The 14,738-nt window shown below is 61.8% G+C and overlaps 1 protein-coding gene across 5 annotated transcripts in view; it reads right to left on the bottom strand.

The window, feature by feature from the left end:
• DLGAP4 (DLG associated protein 4) overlaps positions 1 to 10,549 on the bottom strand; it is a 155,724-nt gene extending 145,175 nt beyond the window's left edge. For 2 of the 5 annotated variants that reach the window (XM_064729786.1, XM_064729785.1), the window contains exon 1: positions 10,102 to 10,545. The gene's annotated coding sequence lies outside the window, so the exon portion shown is untranslated. Of the gene's footprint in view, positions 1 to 10,101 lie in introns of all 5 variants that reach the window. The other 3 variants (XM_064729782.1, XM_064729784.1, XM_064729787.1) reach the window with 3 other exon arrangements.
• Positions 10,550 to 14,738: the final 4,189 nt, after the last annotated feature.

Raw genomic sequence — 14,738 nt, forward strand, 5'->3', positions numbered from 1 at the left:
ACACGCTACGCTAGGACCATTCTCTGGCTTGGACAGCAGCAGGCAAAGGACCGGGCTGGAGCAAAGGACACTCAGAGCTGCTGGTGGAGGGAGTGACAAGGGGTCAGCGGATCCCATCCGAAGTTCTCTGTGTTCAATCTCCCAGAAACTTCACTCTGGAGGTCCTGGCACAAGCCTCTCTCTCCTGACAGAGGATCTCTGGGTGCTCCCCAGTGCCAGCAGCCTGTCCAAAGGGTGCGAGAGCTGGTCCCTCTGTGAACTCTTGGAGATGCCCCTTGGGCCTCCCTGGGAGCTGCTCCTGAGGGATCCCTCCCTCCCTGCACCCAACTGAGCTATTCTGAGCCCCTGCTGCTGGGGTGTGGGTGGCAGGCATGGTCCTGTTCCCCACCTTGCAAACTGGACAGCCCTGAGCCCCTCTCAGGGAAGCCCAGGGGCTGGGGAGTGGCTGGGGGCTGCCTGGCCCCTGCCACCCAGGGGGATGATGGTTTAATCTGAGACTTATTTCGGTTGCTAGGTGATCAAATCATCCATCTGCTTGTGACTGGAGAGCGCCGTGAGTCAGCCCCTGCCACCGGCAGCAGAGGGTTCACTCCAGCTCCAGCTCCAGCTCCAGCTCCAGCTCCAGCTCCAGCTCCAGCCTGGCCTGGGCCTGGCGTGCCCAGGGCTGCTCTGCCATGGACAGGGGAACAGGGGGACAGGGCCTGCCATGGACAGGGGAACAGGGGAACAGGGCCTGCCATGGGCACAGGAACAGGGCCTGCCATGGATATAGGAACAGATCCATGGGCACAGGAACAGGGCCTGCCATGGATATAGGAACAGATCCATGGACACAGGAACAGGGCCTGCCTGCCATGGACACGGGAACAGCTCCATGGACATGGGAACAGGGCCTGCCATGGACACGGGAACAGGGGAACAGGGCCTGCCATGGACACGGGAACAGGGGAACAGGGCCTGCATGGACACAGGAACAGGGCCTGCCATGGATATAGGAACAGATCCATAGACACAGGAACAGGGGCCTGCATGGATACAGGAACAGATCCATGGACACGGGAACAGGCCCTGCCTGCCATGGACACGGAACAGCTCATGGACATGGAACAGGGCCTGCCATGGACACGGGAACAGGGGAACAGAGCCTGCCATGGACATGGGAACAGGGGAACAGGGCCTGCCATGGACACGGGAACAGGGGAACAGGGTCTGCCATGGGCATGGGAACAGGGGAACAGGGCCTGCCATGGACACTGGAAGAGGGCCTGCATGGACATGGGAACAGGGCCTGCCATGGACATGGGAACAGGGGAACAGAGCCTGCCATGGACAGGGGAACAGCTCCTGCCATGGACACGGGAACAGGGCCTGCCATGGACACGGGAACAGGGGAACAGGGCCTGCCATGGACACGGAACATGGGAACAGGGCCTGCCATGGACATGGGAACAGGGGAACAGGGCCTGCCATGGACATGGGAACAGCTCCTGCCATGGACACGGGAACAGCTCCTGCCATGGACACGGGAACAGAGACTGCCATGGACACTGGAACAGAGTGTGCCTGGGCAACTCAGGCTGCCACAGGGCTGGGCCCATCTGCCCATGTGCTCCTGGAGAACGGGACCCCCACAGAAGCATGGAGAGCACCTCTGAGCTGTGTCCTCACTGCACTCCCCTGCAGGAGGGATTTGCTGTATTGCATTGGATTTTTGGAAAAAATCTTCCCTGTGAGGGTGGGGAGGCCCTGGCACAGGGTGCCCAGAGCAGCTGCGGCTGTCCCTGGATCCCTGGAATTGTCCAGGATCAGGAAGGACAGGGCTTGGAGGAACCTGATCTGCTGGAAGGTGTCCCTGCTCAGGGCAGGCAGATGGGGTTGGATGATCTGTGAGGTCCTTTCAAGCCTTTCAATCCCATTCTGGGATTCAGTGATTCAATCAGAGCGACTTGGAAGGATGAGCCCCACTAGATGTGAAGGAAGGTTTGGTGTTCCCCTCTCCTGCTCAGCTCCCCAGCACAGCTCAGCCCCCCAGCACAGCTCAGCCCCCTCAGCACTGCTCAGCAGCCCAGCAACTTCCCTCTTCTGCAGGGACATCCCTACCCCTGCACACTGGGAGCCCAGGGAAAGCCAACAGGCTTCTCAGGAGAGCAAGGCAGAAAGGCAACAGTTTGGGAGAAAATAACATTTTCATAAAGTGTTTGAAGTCATTTGGAGGAGGAAAGTGGGAAGGGAGAGGAATCAGAGTCCCTGTGAGTGTGTGATGCGTGCGTATGTGAGAGTGCGACAACAGGAGCCTCCCTCTCCGCAGAGGAGAAACCATCTCAGCTTCTCAGCTTTGGGAGAGTGTTGAGACACTGGGAAATTAAAGCAATGCCCACAGAACGTGTTTGCAAAGTCCAGCTTCCTTGGTGAGGCACCACGTGTAGGTGTCACACTGCTGCTGGCAGCGGGCACGTGCTGGGCACGGGCGCTGGGCGCGGGCTGGGGCTGCCCAGGACCCCGCGCTCTGCCACGTGCAGCCCTCGGGATCTGAAGGCCACCAGGGCCAGTGCAAATCTCCTGTGGGATGCACAGGCTGTGTGGGAGCATCAGTGGCCACCCCCTGCCCACGGCAGCCCCAAAGGAGGAGCACCACGGATGGCAGAAATGGGACAGAACCACAGCAGAGCAGCTGGAGCTGCCCCAAGCTGCTTTCCCTGCCTCCTGCCACTGCCTATGGGCAAAAGAGCCCCGAGGGTCCCTTCCCTGCTCCCCCAGCCCTGCTGAGCTGTGCCGGGGCTCAGCCAGCACCCAGGCAGCCCCGCAGCATCCCAACCCCAGTGCCGGCATCCCAAAGCCCGGCAGCGGGGCTGGTGGCCTCCCCGCTGCTCTCCACAGCCCCGCCAGCTCCCTCGGCAGCTATCACGACTTCTTAGTGCAGAGAGACTCACTAATGAAGTGGAAAAGGAGGAGGAGGAGCAGGCTGAACGGTCCGTCCTGAGGGACAGTGCAGCAAGGAGGAGGAGGAGGAGGAGGAGGAGAGCCTCAGCGCTGATCTCGGCTCAGCAGCCACCCAGGCGGGGAAGCAGTGCCGGGGCAGTGCCGGGGCAGTGCCGGGCCGGAAGAGCCGAGGGCCGGCAGCCGGGCTGGGAGCCGTGCCGGGGAGGGCAGGAGCCCGGCCCGGTGCCTCAGGCCCATCGCAGCGGCCTCGCCCCCAGGGCGGGAGGCAAAGGGGATCTATGGGCCTGGGAACACCTTCGGCACCCTCTGGAGCTCAGGCGTGCCCAGCCCGCAGGGCAGCAGCCCCGGCAGGGAGCGGCAGCTCCTCACAGCAGCACGGGAGGGGACGGGAGGGGAGGACAGGCTGGGCTGTGTGGGAAGGGCGTTTTTCTCCACACCAGCCGGTCCCCATTCCGAGCTGTCTCTGCCGGGCCTGGCTGCTCTGCCTGAGGGAAGCGTGGCCGGGGGCTGCAGGGAGCCACCGACCCCCGGCCCTGGCTGGGCAGCAGCCCCAGGAGCTGTCCTCTCCTCAGGGATGGGGGAAGATTATCCCAGCCCGCAGGTCCAAACAGAGCCCGGCAGACATGAGGGTGATGGGGCACATGGGCAGAGGCTCCTGCAGCTCTGAGGCCTCACTCCATTTCTTGGAGCCCCAAAGCTGGGGAGCCCCAGATTGCAGCAGCCTCCTGTCCCCAGGTGACATGGGGGGCTCTGAGCCCAGCCGGGCTCCACCGCTCCTGTGGGGACAGGGGGGCTGCTGTCCCCTGCTCACAGCCCCAGCCCATGCTGGGGACAGGACTCCCGAGCCTGCCCAGGGCCAGGAAAGGACCGAGGAGCTCATGGGGAGCTTGGGTGCCCCATCCCTACCCATCCCTTCTCTTCATCATGCAGGGCACACAATTCTGGGAGCACCATCCCTTCCATGAGCATCACCCCCTCAGGGAGTGTCACTGCAGGCTGAGCAGTGCAGGACACACCTCTGTGCTCTGAAGGTCTGGCTGTCCATGTCCCTCCATATATCCTGCTTGGAAAGCACAACCCCAACCTTGGCCTGCCATGAAATCCATGTTCCCATCCCAGAGGCTTTCCCCACAGCAGGCAGGGTATGGTTCCAGTGGCTGTGAGGGGACAGCTGAGAATGCTCCTCTGTTCTCCAGCCAGCTGAAACACCTCCTAACACTGTCACTGGGCCTTGAGCTCTGCCCAAACCAGCAGCAGTGCCCAGCTGAGACTGAAGGACGGTGGGATATTTAGAAAATGCCAAACCAGCCTTTTCTGATTGTTCAGAAAATTGCCTCAAACTGTTCAGAACAAGAAAATCACTGGACAAAGGGCCTTGTCCATCAACTGGGTCAGTCCTAACCCCAGCCCTGAGTCCTGGCTGCCCCAGCAGCTCTGCCCCGGAGGGAGGTGGCCCTGGGGCAGGGCAGCAGGTCCCTGTCCCACCTGGCTGTGGTGCCCGTGCCCAAGACTTGCCCAAGCCCACGGTGGCCCAGCCCAGCACCAGAGCAGCCACCCAGCCACCATCCCACCTCCAGCATGGGAGGATGAGTCTGTCAGGCTCAGCGAGGGAGCATCACCTTCGCTCCCGCAGTGAAAGCGGAGCCATTCAAACCCTCTCTCTCTGACACACACTGAGCCATTTCCGGGAGTTTGGCAGGGAATAACATTATCTATAAATATATAAATAATGTTATATAAATATACCATTATCTATAAATACCCTGGGGTGCTGCTGTGCTGATGGCCCTGCCCACCCCCGGAGGGCTCAGCCTGAGGGTCAGGGACAGCAGAGCACGGCAGGGCTGTGCCAGCTCGGATTGCGGGCAGTGGGCACAGGGCAAGAGCTGGGCAGGACCTGGGGGCACAGAGTAAGCCGAGGAGCACAGGGGTGAGGGAATGAGGGGGTTCCTAAAGCACACCCTGAGGGTCTCTGTGGCTGCAGCCGAGGACTCTGGTCTGACACACAACCAGCTCATCTCTGCCTCGCCAGGGGGACCCCAGGCACAGAGGGGCTCTCACACCACAGCAGGCACACACACAGGCTCCTCAGGGCACCAGGGGATGCCCTGAACACCCCAGGGACACTCACTGCAGGCATTTCCCAGCTCTCCTAGAGGAGGGAAGCTGCTCGCTGTGGACTCCGGCCCATCAGCTGGGCCAGCCCAGGACCAACGTGAGGAATCAGTGACACCTCCTGCACCTGCTGCTCTACCAAGGCCCTGAGAGACTGGGTGAAGAAAACCCTTCAGCCCAGCTGAGAGGGAAGCAGCGGGAAGGGGACCAAGGCTCCCCGCCCCCAGGCAGGCTGTCCAGCCCCCCCTGGAATGGCTGGAGCCTGGTGCTGTCACCCGTCTGTCACCTGCCAGGGAAAATGGTGTGGGTGGTCCCAGTCCTGTGGAGACACACGAGACAAACAGCTCAGAGACTGGGATATTAAACACTTGACGTAAGGAGACTCTCATGATGCTCACCACAGGCCTCACCACTCCTCCTTAGCACAAGTGTCACCTCAGAGCTCCTGCAGAGAGCTCAGCTGCTCTGAGTCCTCAGCAGCAGCCCTATGGAAGCAGGGGAGATGCAGGGGACACCAAACCCAAAGCTGTTGGAGGCCTCAGGAAATGGGGTCCTTCTCTGTGGGAGTCAATCAAGAGATGTGCAGAAGGGTCCACACATCCAAGGGACTGCAGAAGCCAGGCCCAGGAATATCTAAACCATCCCACAGTCAGCACAGTGTGATTTGGGGCTGTCTGTCTCTTTGCCCCATCCCATACAACCCCGGAGGGCATAAACCCCATAGGACCACAGAACCATGGGATCAGGGACTGGTTTGGGTAGGAAGGGACCTTAAATATCATCTAGTTCCAACCCTCAGCCATGAGATCTCCACAACAGCTCTGGAAGTTGTGCTGTGCCTCCTTGCAGCAGCTTTGCTTTCCTGGCCAAGAGCTGCAGCCAGGCAAAGCTCTCAGGAAAGACAATTTTCCTGAGAGCCCATGCTCCAGAGCCACCAGACAAGCACAGGAAAAGCTGGCATCCATGGGAGCCTTCCTGAGCAGAGCCAGAGGGGCACAGGAGGGCTCAGCATGGTGGGAACCTTCCCTCCACAACGTCTCTGCAGCAGGAAGAGGCTCAGGACCATCCCCTGCACACCCAAACCAGGGGTCACACACAGAGCCCACAGCAGTGTGCACTGGGAGCTGCATGGTTGCTGTAGCCGCAGTCTGTGCCCACAGATGGACCCAAGGGACCTCCCAGAGCAGAGCTGTGGGCAGCTACGAGGTGAGGAACACAGACATCTGCAAACCCTGCCATGGAGAGCAGCACAGGCCTAGCCCAGCTGCAGGAGCTTGGTGCCAGCTCCTGGAGTGTGGCTTCAGCCAAACTCTGCTGGAGGGACCCAGCCTGCAGCACCTCCAACCCTGAGCCAAGGGCTTCCCTCACAACCTGAGCAGAACCTTCTCCTCTGTTTATTCTGCACAGAGCTAAACACACCCCTGAAATGAGAGTAACAAAGCAGCCTCAGTGCCCAAAATGACTGCCCCTGAGCATCCCAGTGACAGCCTGAGATCTCCTGCAGCCCCTTTGCCTCAGTGAGTGTGACCAGAGGCTCCTGCTGGGAGGTGGGCAGTGCTCAGCCTGCCCCTGGTGCCCAGCACAGAGGGGCAGGGGGGCTGCAGCTGGGGGCTGCCCACCCCAGCATGGCTGGGCCAAGCACAGCCAGCTGTGGATCCTGGGCAGGATTCCCCCTGGAAACAGGGCAAGAGAAACCCCACGAGCTCGGAATGAGCTCCTTGAAGCCCATCCAGGAGCAAACGGGAGCCAGCCCAGCGCTCCTGGCAGCCCAGCACTGCCCGGGGCTGGCGGCCCTGGCTGAGCTGGGCAGCAAATGAGGGACGCAGGTGGCAGTCGGGGCCAGAGCCGTGCCAGGGCCAGTCCTGGCTGCTGCCTGGCGCTGCTGCCCTGTGCTGTGCCCTGTGCTGTGCCCTGTGCTATGCCCTACCCTGTGCTGCTGCCCTGCACTGTGCCATGCACTGCTGCCCTGTGCTGTGCCCTGTGCTGTGCCCTGTGCTGCGCCATCCACTGTTGCCCTGTGCTGTGCCCTGTGCTGTGCCATGCACTGCTGCCCTACGCTGTGCCCTGTGCTGTGCCCTGTGCTGTGCCATCCACTGCTGCCCTGCACTGTGCCCTGCGCTGCTGCCCGGCGCTGCGGATGGCACTGGGAGGATGCGGGGAGGCAGCTGCCATCTGGATCCAGGGCTCTCCATCTCTGCGGCGTGGCAGCAGCGCTCGGTGCTGATTGTGGGCAGATTAGAGGGGACACAGCGTGCTCATCCCGATCCTGCTGCGCTGCCGCTACCCAGGCTGGAAATAAAGCCTCGTTTTTCATGCAAAGATGCACAATGGTTAACAGGGAAAAGCTTGCCTGGGAGGCATGCAGGTAGCAAACCAATTTCCAAACGGGTCTCCAATTACTCCTGATGGTTATTCGATTTACATTTTTTTCTGGCTCACCAGATGTTGATGCTCTGAGGGTGAAATTGGGCCCAGCACGAGGGTATGGGAAGGTGCAGGAGTCCCCTGCTGCAGAGTGGCACGTTTCCCTGGAGCTGCTCTGTTCCTCACCACTCACAGCCATGCTTCCATCCGTACCGTGCGTCACGGACACAGAGAGGAGCGAGGGAGCCGGGCTGCTGCAGACACGGAGCCACATCTGCCAAGCCCACAGCTGGAAAAGCCCTGTTTTCCTGCCAGCACAGGCGGCAGCCCCATGTCCCAGAGCAGGAGTGGCAGCTCCTACCAGGTGACAGCTTCATGTGAGAAGCCCCTGGGCTGGCTCTGCGCTCTGCTTCCTCGGAGGAGAAGCAGTGGAGGTGGATTCATGAGGCTCCGAGAGTCCATTTTGCAGGAAATGCTCCAGGCTGCCCGGGTCCTGTGGAACGCCAGCCCCACAGACACGGCTGCCCCTGGCACTGCAGGTGCCAGCCCCACACCAGGCACATGGGCAGGAAGGTCAGCAGGGCTCTGCTCCTCAAAGGCATGCTGGTGCCAAGCTCCAATGGAAATGATGGCAACAAGGCTCTGAATCCCGTTCCTGCCCGGGCCTCATCCTGGCCCTGAGCTTCCAGAGTGCGTCACGGCAAAGGCCCAGAGCAGAGTTTGTTATGTGGCACCTCTCTCCTGCAGGGGACTGGCACGGGGATGGGACATTTGTCTGCCCCTCCAAAAGCCAAATGATAGTGCAACCACCCAACCACTGCCCTGGGACTGATCCCGGCCCGTGGTGCAGCTGGAGAGGCACCAGGGGTGGCACACAGGGACAGGGACAGCAGGCACTGACCTGCCAGGCACTGCCACTCTCTGCCAGCCAGCTCCATTCCCCATGGGCTCCACTGCCCATAGCCCCACTGGCTCTGGGCAACCTGGAGCACCTTTACATGGGAAAACCCACTGGGTGAAGGGTGAGGGTCGGGCACAGGGTGAGGGTCAGGGAGCTCTGCTCGCAGCCACTGCTCACACACTGCAAACCATCCCTGCCAGGGGAAGGACAGGGCACATCCCAGGCATGGCAAACACAGGCCAAGGCCATGCTCAGCACCAGTGGCCACTCGTGACATGGGGACAGGTGCCCAGAGACCACCAAGGCTGCAGCCAGGCTGGGGCCCGGGCACAGGTGTGCTCACACATCTCCCCACACGTGACTGCTCCCTCCAGCACCCCTGAGCATTCCCTGGCACACACCTCCAGCCCTGCACACCCGCAGGGACATCACCAGCGACCGCTGCACACGCGTGTGTGTGACACACACCCCAGAGGGACACACCAACACCAGAGGGGCACACACACACATCCAAGGGGACACACACACATCCAAGGGGATACACACATATCCTAGGGGGACACACACGTATCCTAGGGGAACACACACACATCCAAGGGGGCACACACATCCAAGGGGACACACACATATCCAAGGGGAGGACACACATATCCTAAGGGGGCACACACACATCCAAGGGGACACACACATATCCAAGGGGAGCACACGCACATCCAAGGGGAACACACGCACATCCAAGGGAAGCACACGCACCCAGAGCAGAGCACACACATATCCAAGGGGAACACACGCACATCCAAGAGGAACACACGCACATCCAAGAGGAAAACACGCACATCCAAGAGATGCACAAGCACCCAGAGCGGAGCACACACATATCCAAGGGGAACACACGCTCGCCGATGGGAGCACAGGCAGGCGCGGGCCCGCACACCCGCACGGCCGGGCTGGGGCCGCTCCCCCGCCCCGGCTCGCTGCGGAGGGCACGCACCGGGAATCGGGGCCGCCCTCAGCCCCGCAGCTCGACCCCGGCTCTGTGCCGTGGCTCCCGCAGCCGGCGCGGCTCCGCAGCGGGTCCCCGCACACGCGCCGGGCCGGGGTTCCCGCACACGCACATATTTGTGATATTGGTGATATTGGTGATGCGGGGAGCAGAGAGGGAGCGGCGGGGCCGGGCTCTGCCGTGGCTCCCGCACCCCTGCGCAGCCGCGGCCCCGCCACGCCGCAGCCCGCAGCGCAGCCGGCCGCCCGCTGCCCCGCACGGACACGCGTGGGGTGCGCTGGGCCACGCCCCCGGGGTGCGGGATGTCTCTCACACACACACACTCACACTCACACTCACATACACACTCACACACACGCTGAGCCCGGTTGCTCCGCAGCCACTTAACTCTTTGTTGCCCGTTCCCGCACCAGCCAGCCTAGCCCTGCACCAGCCAGCCCCTTCCCGCACCGTCCGGCCGTTCCTCCCGCACCGTCCGGCCACACACCCCGCTCTGTCCGGCCATCCCTGCCGCACCGTCTGGCCACACAGTCCCCTCCGTCCGGCCACACACCCCGCTCCGTCCGGCCATCCCTCCCGCACCGTCCGGCCATCCCTGCCGCACCAGCCGGCCCCTTCCCGCACCAGCCAGCTCCTTCCCGCACCTCTCAGACCTTCACCCCGCACCGTCCATCGCTCCATCCCGCACCGTCCGAGCCCTTCCCCGCACCGCCCGTGCCCTGGCCCCGCACCGTCCATCCCCGCCCCGCTCCCGGCGCCCCCCGCAGCCCCTCCTCACCTGGCCCGGCTGTGCGGGTCCCTCGGCGGGGCAGCGCCCGCTGCTCGCAGCGCCCCGGCGGGCTGGGCGGGGGGCCCGGCTCGGCTCGGCCCGGCCCGGCCCGGCCCCGGCCCCGGCCCCGGCCGCTGGCCGGCCCCGCTGCCCCCCTGCCCGCGGCGCGGTGCGGCCGCCTCGCCCCTATGCGGAGGCTCGAGCGGCACCGAGGCGATGCCCATTCATTCAGCTTGGCCCCCGCAGCCCTCCCCTTCCGCCCCGCGCCCCAGCCGCCTGCATGGAGGGGGCTGGCGATGCTGCAGCGGTACCCAGAGCCCCCGGAGAGCACAGTGCGGAGAGGAGGGAGGGAGAGGAGGAGGAAGGAGAGCAGAAGGAGGGAAGAGGAAAGAGGGAGAGGGAGATGGCTGCCCCCAAAACCAGAGCTGGATCTGGAGAAGACTCTGGGATTTCCACCAGGAAATCAGGGCAGGGAGCGGAGCGGGGCCGGCGCAGCACCCCCCGCCCAGCCCGGCGCGGCAGCCCCAGCCCCGCTCCCGAGGATGCCCGGCCAGGGGCTGGGGCTGCGGGCGGTGGGCACGGCCCCGAGCAGAGCCAGGGCAGGGCACGGCTCCCCTGCCCAACCCAGATGTGTCCCCTGAGACCGGGCTGAGCCAGCCGGGGAATGCCAACCTCCCCAGCCAGGAGCTTTGCTTTAAGGGCATGGAAAGCTCGGGGGGCACCTTTTGGTGGTGTTCCCAACCTGGTGTATGGGGGCTGCATGCTTGGCCCCACACCTGCAGTTTTGCAGAGGCCAGCTTTGCTCAGACGGGGCCCCTTGACCCTCACACACAGTCAGGACCCCCTCACACGCACCAGGGTCCTGAGCCCCAGGATAACGTCCTGCACGCCACATCAAAATTTCTCAGCTTTTCCTAATCTGGGTCTTGCCTAACCCTCTGGAAAATAATCCACTGACCATCTGCCACAGTGAAATTCATTTACAGCCTCGCACAAATTAGGCTCAACTGTTCACTTCCTGCTCCTCTTCTGCTCGGGGCTTTTCGTCGCTCTGGTGCACGTGGGTCTCCCTTCCCATGGGCTGGGGGTGACCTTGCCACGGGCTGGGATCTCCTTGCCATGGATTGGGGGTGACCTTCCCATGGGCTGGGATGTCCTCGCCATGGAATGGGATGTCCTTGACGTGAACTGGAGGTGACTTTGCCAGCGCTGGGCTGCAGGGCAGTGCCTGCTCCTGACACACTCTTGGATCTCAGGGTGCTTTCTCCTGGTGGGATGGCATTCCCATGCCCAGCCTTGCCATGGACTGCGGGTGACCCTGCCATGGGCTGCTATGTCCTTGCCCTGTGATGTCCTTGCCCTGGGCTGGGTGTGACCTTGCCATGGAGTGGAGGTGACCTTGCCCTGGACTGGGCTGCAGGGCAGTGCCTGCTCCTGACATGCTCTGAGATCTCAGGGTGTTTTCTCCTGGTTGGATGGCATTCCCATGCAGTCATGGCATTCCTATGCAGCCATGGCATTCCCATGCCAGGATGTCATTCCCATGCAGCCATGGCATTCCCATGCAGCCATTCCCATGCCTTGATGGCATTTCCATGCAGCCATTCCCATGCAGCCATGGCATTCCCATGCCCTGATGACATTCCCATGCCAGGATGGCATTCCCATACCCTGATGCCATTCCCATGCAGCCATTCCCATGCCAGGATGCCATTCCCATGCCAGAAGGCCATTCCCATGCCCAGGGCACAGAGCCCTGCCCTCGGGAGGGCTGAGCAGCCTCTTTGGGGAGCAGCCTGTCCCTCTGGCTGCCCTTGGAGGTGTGTGCAGGGCAGGTGAGGAGCCTTCACGGGTCCAGGCAGGACTGAGCAAGAGCTCTTGGATTTCCCTCTGCCAGGGATCCCAGGCTGTCCTCAATGGGTGAACTAGACATTGATCCAGGTGTTGCTGGTTTCAGAGGTGATTCCAAACCCATGGATTTTGCTGGTTTGGGCTGCCTGGCCAGGGCTGTCCCATGGGAGTGAGGGATCAGAGCCAGGACTGCTTAGCTCTGTGAAACACCTCTGCAGTCAGTCCCTGACCCTGCCTAAAGCCTGGCCTGGGGCTGAGCACGGTGTGGGAGCAGCGACCACGGGCATTTTCCCATCCCTTTGCCCTGGCGCTTTTGCAAATGGAGAGCTGGCTTTCTGGGGAAGAGGCTTCATTCTCTAAGGAAAATGGAAATATACAGATTTTTTTTTCCTTCCTGTAGCAGATTCAGCAAAAGTGCAGCTGCCTTCCCAGTCCTGAATACAGAATTGACCATTCAGTTCATCCCTAAGGGGAAATGGCCCAGCAGAGAGGAACAACGAGCCCCACAGTGCTCTCTGCACCCTCCAAAGTCTTTCTCAACCCTGGAATTTTCCTCTTCCAAATTCCATGGGTGCCTGGCTCCCTTTGCAGGGCAGTGAAGGTTTTCCTCATGCTTCCAGCCCCCCTCTCTGAAAACCTATCAGATTCAAAATGTATAATTTTTTCCCCTTAAACTGTAATTTTCCACATTATTTGTCCATGATGGAGCCTGGGGGGCAGAGGCACTGGGGCAGCCAGAGCAGGAGCTGGGTGGGTGCTGAAGGGCACCCCAGGGGGACAGGACGGGGCATTCCAGCCATGTCAAGGGCATGGAGGGCTGGCACCAGGCAGCCTGGCACCTTTTGGGCTGTGAGGAGCAATGCTTTGCCATCCCTCTGCCTATTCCTGAGCCTCATGGCCGCTCCAAGTGGCTGGAAGGACATGAAAGGAAGGAACAGGTGATGATGTTTGCTGCTGATTTCACCGTGAGTGTCTGGGTGCTGCTCAGGAAAGTCACTCAGAGTCCTGAGCAGGCCAGGCCAGGTGCAGTGCCAGGGGCATGGAGCAGCCCTGGCAGAGTGCAGGAGCCCCTGCTGGGCTTTCAGTCAGCAGCCCAGCCAAGGCCGTGTGGAGGAAAAAGAGAAGGGAATTAGGAAGACATTAAGGAATTAATTATTTTATAATATTTAAGAAGAAATTACTCCCTGTAAAAATGGGGAGGTCCTGGCACAGAGAAGCTGTGGCTGCCCCTGGATCCCTGGCAGTGCCCAAGGCCAGGCTGGATGGGGCTGGAAGCAGCCTGGGACAGTGGAAGGTGTCCCTGCCCAGGGCAGGGGAGTTGTAACAAAGATGTTCTTCGAGGTCCCTTCCAGCCCAAACCATTCTGGAATTCTGGGATTCTATGGATGAAGGGCAGCTGGGGAGGTTTTTCTATGAAAGAGCCCAAAGCCTCATTTCTCAGCTGTACCAGAGTCAAGAGGGGGCCTGGGCACCTGCAGGAAAGCCACAGGCAGCTCCAGAGGCTTCTCCAAGTGAAGACAAATGGATCTCATTCCTGGTGATCCAGGAGGGACAATGGAGGGTGACACAGCTCAGGGCAGAGGGGAAATGATCTCTGCAGGAGCTGCTGTGCTGAGCCCTGGTTCAGTGCCAGGCTGGGGAGCTGAGGGCAGCCCCAGTGCAAGGGCAATGTCCCAATGTCCCTGAGCCAGGGAGGGCTGTCCTGAGGCACTGACACACCTGGAGCAGTGATGGCACAACAGGAGGGGCTCAGGCACGGCTGGGCTCCAGGGGGAGCACAGCAGTGTCTGCACAGCAGGGATGGGCAATGGGCAGCACATTTCAGAACTTTATTTTGTGGGGCGTGGCGCAGGATCCGCCAGCAGACGGAGGGAGGGCTGTCATTGAATCACCCTCCAGCTTCCCTGCCCCAGGCTGCCCCTGCAGGAGCTCCACTGCCCTTGGGCACACACAGAGCCGGGGCTGTGCCCCCGGGGCCCTTGGGAGTGCCAAAGGCACCTGGGCCATCCCAAAGGCACCCTGGGCCATCCCAAAGCCACCCCAGGGCTGTCCCCAAAGGCCACTTTGGAGCCATCCCCAAAGCCACACTTGGGCCATTCCGAAGCCACTCTGGGGCCATCCCCAAAGCCACCTCAGGGCCACCCCAATGCCACCTCGTGACCATCCCAAAGCCACCCCAGGGCCATTCCAAAGCCACCTTGGGGCCATCCCCAAAGCCACACTTGGGCCACTCCAAAGCCACACTGGGGTCATCTCCAAAGCCACACCTGGGCCATCCCAAAGGCACTCCGGGGCCATCCCCAAAGCAACCCTGTGACCATCTCAAAGCCACCCTAGGTCCATCCCCAAAACCACCCCAGGACCATCCCAAAGCCACCCCAGGTCCATCCCAAAGCCACCCTAGGTCCATCCCCAAAGCCACCCTAGGTCCATCCCCAAAGCCACACTTGGACCATCCCCAAAGCCACCCCATGACCATCCGGTACCTCTCAGCTCGCTGGGCTCAGCACTGGGCCAGACTCAGCATCCTGAGCACCGTGTGTCCCTCTGGGCTCCAGGGCTGTCCCTCATGAGGGGACACACAGAGCAGGGGCCGTGTCCTCCCGGGGATCAGGGTGGTGGCTCTGTGCTCAGCCAGGCCCAGGGGCTGTCCCTGCAGCGATGGCAGCCTGGCTGGGTGTCAGGGGAAGAGAGGAGCCTGGCACAGCACAGGGAGCTGGGAGTCACCATAGGGATGTGGCTGGAGCAGGTGGGTGCTGGGGATCACCAGCCATGGCTGGCAGAGGGGACAGGCA

Source organism: Zonotrichia leucophrys, chromosome 20 (assembly GCF_028769735.1).
Source record: "Zonotrichia leucophrys gambelii isolate GWCS_2022_RI chromosome 20, RI_Zleu_2.0, whole genome shotgun sequence".
Classification (NCBI taxonomy): Eukaryota; Metazoa; Chordata; class Aves; order Passeriformes; family Passerellidae; genus Zonotrichia; species Zonotrichia leucophrys.